Source organism: Loxodonta africana, chromosome 22, assembly GCF_030014295.1.
Source record: "Loxodonta africana isolate mLoxAfr1 chromosome 22, mLoxAfr1.hap2, whole genome shotgun sequence".
Classification (NCBI taxonomy): Eukaryota; Metazoa; Chordata; class Mammalia; order Proboscidea; family Elephantidae; genus Loxodonta; species Loxodonta africana.
The window spans coordinates 29441393-29450364 of record NC_087363.1 but is presented as its reverse complement, the minus strand read 5'-3'; the positions used below and the strand labels follow the sequence as shown (position 1 = coordinate 29450364).

Sequence of the window (8972 nt, the reverse complement as noted above, 5' to 3'; positions counted from 1 at the left end):
CCTGGTGTGTTTTTCAGCCCAGACTTCATGTATTTTAATACTTTACACTACCTTTTACCTTTCCATGCTGTTTCCAGAGGAGACAGTCTGGTTGAGCCAGTGTCTCTGCTGACCTTTAAAACCAGCACTGCATTTAGATGCTGGGCTTCTCTCCTTTGTTTAAATAACAACAGGATCAACAAAAGTCTTTCAAATCAGATTCCCATAAGGAATTAACTGCAGAGAATGAACATATGTGTAAATACACATACATGCAAGTATATATAAACCCTATGGGGCAGCTCTACTCTGTTCTATAGGGTCGGCTATAAGTCCAACTGACTCCAGGGCACCTAACAACAAAATGTATATATACATATATATATTTATTTATTGAAACCCTAGTGGCTAGTGGTTAACAGCTACGGCTGCTAACCCAAAGGTCAGCAGTTCCAATCCACCAGGCGCTCCTTGGAAACCCTGTGGGGCAGTTCTTCTCTGTCCTATAGGGTCACTATGAGTTGGAATCCACTCGACCGCAACGGGTTTGGTTTTACATATGTATACATATACACACACCCACATACATGTTGTTGTTAGGTGCTGCGGAATAGGTTCCATCTCATAGCGACCATACACACAAGGGATCGAAACACCGCCCGGTCCTGCGCCATCCTCACAATTGTTGCTATGCATGAGCCCCTTGTAGCAGCCACTGTGTCAATCCATCTCGTTGAGGGTCCTCCTCTTTTTCGCTGACCCTCTACTTCACCAAGCATGATGTCCTTCTCCAGCGACTGATTCCTCCTGATAACGTGTCCGAAGCATGTGAGACGTAGTCACACACACACACATATATGCGTATAAATTTTTTCCGCCTTTCTTCGACCTGGGCGGGAGATCGGGTGAACCCCGCTCTCTGGCCTCCCTCCGCCCCCCGCCTCAGAAGCAGAGTCAAGTGCGAGCGCGGTTCCTTCGCTCCGATTTCCCCCGACAGCTCGCGCTACTTTTTCCGGCCATTGTCCGGTGTCCCTGGTGCTTCCTCCTCCACAGTCCCCCATCCTCCCCGGGCACTTCGCCCGCTTCCTCCCGCCAGCCGCAGTCCAGATCCGCTCCGGTCGGGTCCCTGCCAGCACGCCCTCCAGCAGCCCGCGCCCCGGGGCCCGCAGGTGCGCACCGCCCCGCCCCGCCCTCGGCCCCGCCCCGCCCTCGGCCCCGCCCCGTCGCTCGCGTCACAGTGACGCGCCGCCCGCGCAGGCGCAGCTCGGCCCTCACCCCCACCGCGGCCGGCCGCCCGCTCGGTATTATGATTAGCGCTGGCTGCGGGCACCGGGCGGCTGGGAGGGAGTCTTCAGCGCCGCGGCCGCTGCGGACCGACGGCCGTCTGCTGGCTGAGGTAGGGGCCGGCGCTGAGCGCGGCGGGGCGCGGCGGCCGTGGGCGGGGGCGCGGGGCCGGCCTCGGCGCCTCGGCAGTCCCCGCGGCTCCCGGGCTGGGAGCGCGGGCCGGGCGGCCGCCGCGGGCGGAAAGTAAGTTGCGCGCTCCCCGCGCCCGGAGCCGGCCTCAGCGCGCGGCCCGGGAGGACCCGGGGCCCGGGCTGCGGCGGCCCCGACCCTGCGCGGCGGTGGCGCGGCCTGGCGGCTGGGCGGCGGCGGGGCCCGGGCGGGAGCCGTCACTGCGGCGGCCGGCCGCGGGTGCCCGGAGGCCCTGCCCTTGCGGCCGCGGCGGGATTGCGGCACCTCGGGAGGCGCCCGCATCCCCGCGCCCCGCCCCGGAGCGGGCCGAGTGCGGCGCCCGCGGGGCCGCGGCGCCCTGTCCGGCTCCCCGCGCTCAGGTTCCCTCAGCAGGGTGTGTTCTGTCCTCTCAATTTGTTTTCCTTTTTCAAAGGAATCTGAAGATCTGGCCGCAGCCAGGGGGTTCCTCGATAAAATGCAGCCTTACAATAGATCGGGGATGTTGTTGTCGGTAGGGAAAGGGCAACGGGGTAGGAAGGAGGAGCAGTACCGTCCCCGAGGGAGAGCTAGGATTTTTTTTTGATTTTGGGAAACCTCCGTTCCTTTTTGTAGTCATCGCCTGTTGATTTCTTTCTGGACCATTTTACAAAGACCTTCCTGCCTTTTACTTGGACTTGGGATCCAGGAAAGTGGCAGGCTTTCGTCCTGGGTGTTCTGGACCTCTGCTATTCCTAACAGTTGGATCAAATACAACCCAGTAGCTTCAGAGGGAGTTCGGTTCCAGTTGGGGATTTGTGGGAAATTTAGCCGTAGACTTCTTGAATCTGTAGACTTCCGAAGATACAGGACTTTTCAAACTGTCAAATTACTTTTTTTCCCCCCTTTCTTTTAATTGAGTGTATTCTCAAAAGCTGACTTTAACGGGTTTCGCATTTTATGAAGTTTAAAGGCTTGCAAGCAATGGAGCTGCAAATGTTGGGCATCCTGGTGAATTTGCACCAAATTTCTGTCAAACATTGAATGCCTCCGTTTGGGATTCTTGTATGGGCTTGTGAAGCTGTGTCCGCAATGAGACGGTTGTCTGTAATTTATCAGGATGTACTTTAAAGCCTGGGGATTGTCAGGGCTTATGTAATCAATTTGTTAATTTACAATCTTGATACATTGCTTCCCAGATTTATAAAATCATTCCCTTAAGGAAATCTGTCTTCAGCGTCTGCTTAAATATTTCTCTGGGAATTGGATTCCTGAAGAGGAATATACTGTACAAGTGATGATTGACAATCACTAATCAGACTATCTTCTTTAAAACAAAACAAAACAAAAAACAAAAAATTGACTGTTTTATCCAAATGTCTGTATAATTGTCCCTGTGAGGAAAAGAGGTGGCATTCCCATTTTGCAGAACTAGAAATGAGAGAAATTACATGACATTCCCAAGGTCACATGAAGCCGTGTAGGAATTGGCAGTCAGGTTCACAATGCTTGTTTTCTTAAATACTCTTATCTTCAAGGCTTTCTGGACATGGACTCTTTCAGCCTTTGGCTTTGAGTGCCACCTTTCTATCTTTTAAAATTCTGCATAATCAGTTTTTATGGTTGTGTTTGTATACAAAAATTACGCTAACTCTATTAATTCTTTGTGATTCTGGGTAAATTTTTCTCATTATTATTGCAGTAAGATCCATTAGTTTAAAACACACTGGAAGTCAGGAGTTGTTTTTATTTTTCTCAATCAGAAATATACATGGGGCCTTTATGGTTCAAATTTAGTCTCATAATCCTAAAAGGAAGGCTTATTAAATGTACTTAATAAAATTGAGAGGAGCCATGGTGGGTCAGTGGTTAAGGGCTTGGCTATACATGGGAAGGTTGGTGGTTCGAACCCACCAGCCGCTCTGCCAGAGGAAGATGTCAGTCTGCTTCTGTAAAGAGTACAGCCTTGGAAACCCTATGAGGCAGTTCTGTTCTGTCCTATAGGGTCGCTATGAGTTGAAATTAACTCGCTGGCAACGAGTTTGGTTTTGGTTTTATTAAAATTAGAGCCCTGGTGGCCCAGCGGTTAAGAGCTCAGCTGCTAACCAAAAGGTCGGCAGTTTGAATCCACCGGCCGTTCCTTGGAAGCCCTATGGGGCAGCTCTACTCTGTCCTATACGGTCACTATGAGTCGAAATCGACTGAACGGCAACGAGTTTAATGTTTTGGCTTTTATTAAAATTGAAGGGCTTTCATATTTTTAGTAGTCACAGGAAATACTATGGGTGTTTCCCTCATATAGAAAGTGAAACTAAATAGAAAAAAGTTGTTTATTTTTGGAGATATTGAGCAGCCATGGCTCTAAGCCCTGGTATAAATAAGGCATGATTTCCTCCCTGTAGCAGCTTGTCTGAACCTAAGAGCTTGTTGTATTGCCCAGAAAGAAAAGGGTGCAAGCAAACTTAACATGTGGCCAGAATTTTAGGAATTAAAAACATAACTGAGAAACTGTAAAGCCTTGGTTTAACTGCCTCCCCGCTGTTTGCTTATCAACTAAAAGACAGAGGTTTTAGCCAAGATGCTTTTGTTGAAAAACTGTTATTCAGAATTTAGGTACTTTTTGGTGTGCGTGTATGTGTAGGTAAAGTCTTAGCGCAGTTTAGGTGGAAAAGTTGCATAGATCGTAGAAGTTTTAAAGACAAATGTAACCTTTGATTTTTTATTCATGGAACCTTTGTGTGTCTGTTTTTGGGGCCCTGGGTTAGAAGGAGGAGCCTTGATGGCACCGGTAGTTAAGCACTCAGCTGGTAACTGAAAGGTCAGTGCTTCGAGCCCACCAGCTACTCTGCCAGAGAAAGATGTGGCAGTCTGCTTCTGTAAAGATTACAGCCTTGGAAACCCTATGAGGCAGTCCTACTCTGTCCTGTAGGGTTTGGGAGTTAGAGAGGGAGCCCTGGTAGCACGGTAGTTAAAGCACTCGGCTCTAACCGAATGGTCAGAGGTTTGAACTCACTGGCCCCTCTGAGGGATAAAGACGTGACATCCTGCTTCCATAAAGATTTACAGCCTTGGAAACCCTGTTGTAATCTACTAGAGGGCAGTGGGTTTGGCTTCTGGCTTGGGTTAGAGGGTAAAGAGCCCTGGTGGTGCAGTGGTTAAAAGCTCGGCTGCTAACCAAAAGATCAGTGGTTCAAACCCACCAGCTCCTCGCTGCTTCCATGGAGATTACAGCTTTGGAAACACTATGGGGCAGTTCTACTCTGTCCTCTAGGGTTGTTATGAGTCGGAACCCACTCTACAGCAATGGTTTTTTTTTGGGTTAGAGGGTAGTAGTAATAGAAAAGTGAATAAAAACCAGCTCTGCCTTAAGGAGCTTATGGGCCATTGTGTGTGTGTGTGTGGGAGGGGGGGAGTTTATTGGTAGATAACCTGGGTGAACAGTAACAGTGTGATCAGATGAGTGCTGTGGTGAGGCATAGGCAAATCCCGGAGGAGAGACACAGAGATGGGGGCAATGAATAACCTGATTTGGGAATGGTTGACAGAGGTGGTAGTAGATGAGCTGGCTTGAAGGACTGGTGGAGTTCCCAGGCTGAGAAAAGGGGAAAGGGCTCAGAGCGTTCAGGAAGGATCTGAAGATAAGGCCAAGTGGTGGGGAAAGAACTTAGATCCAAGTGGGTGAAAGGGACTTGAGGGAGAGACAGTGCCGCTGCTGTTTTTCAAAGAGTTTAAAAAGGAAGGGGGAGAAGTGGGGGTAGTAGCTTAAGGGGGTGGGAGAGGAAGGGTTTTGGGTATTTTTCGTTGGGAAGAGCTGGTATAAAATTGCCTGGGCTTAATGGCACTTTGAGTGACTGTGGGCACTGGAGGAAACCCTGGTGGCGTAGTGGTTAATTGCTGTGGCTGCTAACCAAAAGATCAGCAGTTCGAATCTGGCAGGAACTCCTTGGAGACCCTGTGGGGCAGTTCTACTCTGTTCTGTAGGGTCGCTATGATTCGGAATCGACCCGGCGGCAGTGGGTTTGGTTTTGTGTGTGTGTATGGGCACCGGGACTGTGTTGTTGCTGTGGATGGTCCGGAGCTGCGTTATTCACGCTGTGGGTCATTTCCTCGTCGTCTGCTTTTCTGCACGTCTCCTTCTGGTTGTGGCCCTGTGTCCGTGGGAAACCATTTCTTGCCTTAAGGGGAGGACCCTGTCTAAAGGGGATTCCTTCTCTGCCCTCCCTGAACATTTATTCTCTGCTGTCACTTCCAGAGCCTTCCGAGATTCTGCTTTGGCACCTCCAGCATCTGGCCTCTGCTCAGGTAGGCTCTTCAATGAAAAATCAGGCCTCTTTTCCCCTCCTTACTTGTCGTGTTGTGCCACTCAGCCTGTTGCTATGTGGCTACTCAGCAGTTACTTCAAAGTTGGAGGGCACCGTCTGCCAGTCCCATGTGATGTTTTAAGTTCTGGAGCATCTCTACCCAAAGCAAATACCAAACCCGTTGCTGTCAAGTCAGTTCTGACTCATGGTGACCCTAGGTTGGATCTGTCTGTATATCTAAACACATGCCACCTCACCAACGTATTTACCTGGATCATTTAAGGTAGGTTATCAAGTCAGCACTCCAGACGCGTGGGCAGCAGGACCTGTAACTGGTAAGATCACAGACCACTGGGCCTCAGTTTCTCAGTTGTTGACATGCAGTTATCTTTCTCACACTCAAAAGAATGTCACCTCATTGAAGGCAGGGACTATGTCTTCGGTCTCTATATCCCCAGTTCAGAGTAATACATGGCGCACAGTCAGTGTTCCCAAGAAGTGCCTTGATAAAGAAACTTTAAAAATCTATAGTTTGTAGATTCATCAGCCTATTAATAGAAACCATACATATTTTAATACAGCTGGGTTGGATTTAAAGTACTTTTCAGTGATAGAATTGTAGAAGTGGAAGCAAATCTTCCCATATATACTGGCACATAGTAGATGCTCAGGAGGTGTTTGTTCCTGTCCTGTGTTCCTGGTCTGAGTGAATGGCCCCACCACCTATCTAGAGTCACCCTAGGTTTCCCTTTGCCCTGCTTCCTCTGCATTAAAGTTCTTCGATTCTGCTTGCAGAACGTATCTCCTCAGTTACATCCTCGTCACCACTGCCCTCTTCATTTTTTTTTTTAATTCAGGTTTTTAAAAATTGTGATACTACTTTTTATACACACGCATGTATATACACATCAAAGAAAACATTTGCCATTTCAGCAGTCTTCTCGTTAATTATGTTCGCCATGTTGTTCAGCTGTCACCCTTATCCTGCACCTCATTTTTAAGTCTTTAAATAATCATTTTACCTGAAGTTGTTTTCAGTAGTCTCTTCACCTGTCTCCCAGCTTCTGGTCTTGCCCTTCCAGCCTGACCTTTACTTTGCTACCAGAGTGATTTAACTGTCATCTCTGATTGCTGCTCCCCTGCTCAGGATTCTTTGTCTTCTTAATGCCTGCCTTCATTTCTTTATTTAATAAAATGTGTCTGTGTATTTTGAGCAGATGCTGTACTCAGTTGGCCCTGGGCTACGAGGTGAATACAGCTGGACATGGCCTTATACAGTACTTATTTAGTCTGGGGGGGTGGGGGGGGGCACAGATTATTAATCACATGATCACACAAATAATATGCAACCACAATTGTGATAAAGGCCATACTGGAAGAGGACATGGTGCCGTGAGAGTGGATACGGAGGCTGGTGTGTCAGGAGTGTGGGGAGGGTGAGGGGATGCCAGGATGGTGACCTTTAAGCTGATTCCTAAAGCACGGATACCCCAATCTGAGGAATATAAACTCGTTTGCATGAAATACAAGGCTCTGTGGGTATGTGGGGAAACCCTGGTGGCGTAGTGGTTAAGCGCTACGACTGCGAACCAGAAGGTCAGCAGTTCAAATCCACCAGGCACTTGCTCCTTGGAAACTCTATGGGGCAGTTCTACTCTGTCCTATCGGGTCGCTATGAGTCGGAATAGACTCGACAGCAATGGGTTTTTTTTTTTTTTTTGTGGATATGTGGTCGTTGCCTACCTGTCTGACCTTGTCTGCTACACGCTCTTGTATTATTGGCCCAGTCACACTGAACTTTCTCAGGACTCCTTCCTGGAAAGCATCGTCCCGCCATCATTAATTTCAAGTCATAACACAAAAAAGTGAATTTCTCTGGGATGCCTCCCTTGAACTCTCCAAGGCAGATTTAGGGGAAGGAACATCTCTTTGTGCCCACCTGCCTATCCCTGTAAGAAACTGTAAACAACTTGAGGCAGGGACCTTCGTTGTATGTCTGGTAGAGGCTTTTAGGGACCAGTTTGTTGGACCATTTGGGGATGAGGGTATTGATATCAAAATAAGATGGGGAACCCCTCTCATGTATCAAAATCTCTTGGGGGAGGCCAGTTTTGAAAAGTGGGAAAAAAAATCTTCAGGTGATGTTGGTCCCACTTCCAACCTGTTAACATGTATTATCCCATTTAGCTTCCATAATAACTCTACAGGGCGGTGATTATCTTTGTTTTATAGGTAGAATTTGTGTAACTTGTCCACTGCTAAATCCTGTGGTAGTCTTTCCACTGCACTAAGATGCTGCTCTGCATATTTGCTGAATAAATAAATTTTGATTATTTTTAAAGCATCCCTCCATGGTGAAGATAATAAGAAAAGTTGACTGTGTGATACTTTGCTGAATTTTAGGACTCTTGCCCCAGTTCCTTCTCTAATATTCTCTCTTCCCATATGCGTTCACACATACACACACACCCCTGTGGTTATGATATTGGCTTTTACTTTATGTTGCATGTTGTTAGCCGCTGTTGAGTCAGCCCCTGACTCATGGCTACCCCATGCACAACTGAATGAAACGCTGCCTGGTCATATGCCATCCCCATCACAGGTTGCAGATGGGACTGTTGTGATCCATGTAGCTAGGAAAAAATACTTGAAGTACATTAAACTTGGAGCCCTGGTGGTGCAGTGATTAAGAGCTTGCCTACTAACCAAAAAGACTGGCAGTTTAAATCCACCAGCTGCTCCTTAGAAACCCTATGGGGCAGTTGTCTGTCCTATAGGGTTGCCCTGAGTTGGAATCGACTTGACGGTAGCAGGTTGTTTTTGGTATTGAACTTGGTTTAATATTCAGCCATGTTGGTTCTTCTGGTTAGAAGGATTATATTTTAGATATTTTGATGGAACTTTTACCTTTATAATATGGCTTATTTAGATAAAGTTCGTTTTAGATTTAGAACAAAGGATTTGTTACAAATATTTATGGACAACTGATGAAGCTAGAATGTACTGTATTCATGAATTTCCTTTTAAAATAGCCGTAATATTGAACAGCCTTTTTTATTTAGCAGTGGACTAAAGCATAGCGATTGAAGTTTATGGTAAAGTTTAGCGTCCTGTTTTACCTCATTTTCTGCAGATTAAGGGTTACCTACCTTTTTATTGACAAAGTATTATGAGTGTACTAAAGACACTTGGGATGAGAATATCCTCTGTATGATCCAGAGCTGTATTTTGCCCTTCACTCTTCAGTTTTATGAGTATTTGCTA

At 47.4% G+C, this 8972-nt stretch overlaps 1 protein-coding gene across 7 annotated transcripts in view; it reads left to right on the top strand.

Annotated features, from left to right (window-relative positions):
• The first annotated feature begins 1254 nt into the window (after positions 1 to 1254).
• SNRK (SNF related kinase) overlaps positions 1255 to 8972 on the top strand; it is a 67616-nt gene continuing 59898 nt past the window's right edge. For 4 of the 7 annotated variants that reach the window (XM_064274714.1, XM_064274708.1, XM_064274710.1 and 1 more), the window contains exons 1-2: positions 1264 to 1375; positions 5660 to 5709. The gene's annotated coding sequence lies outside the window, so the exon portion shown is untranslated. Of the gene's footprint in view, positions 1376 to 5659; positions 5710 to 8972 lie in introns of all 7 variants that reach the window. The other 3 variants (XM_064274715.1, XM_064274709.1, XM_064274713.1) reach the window with 1 other exon arrangement.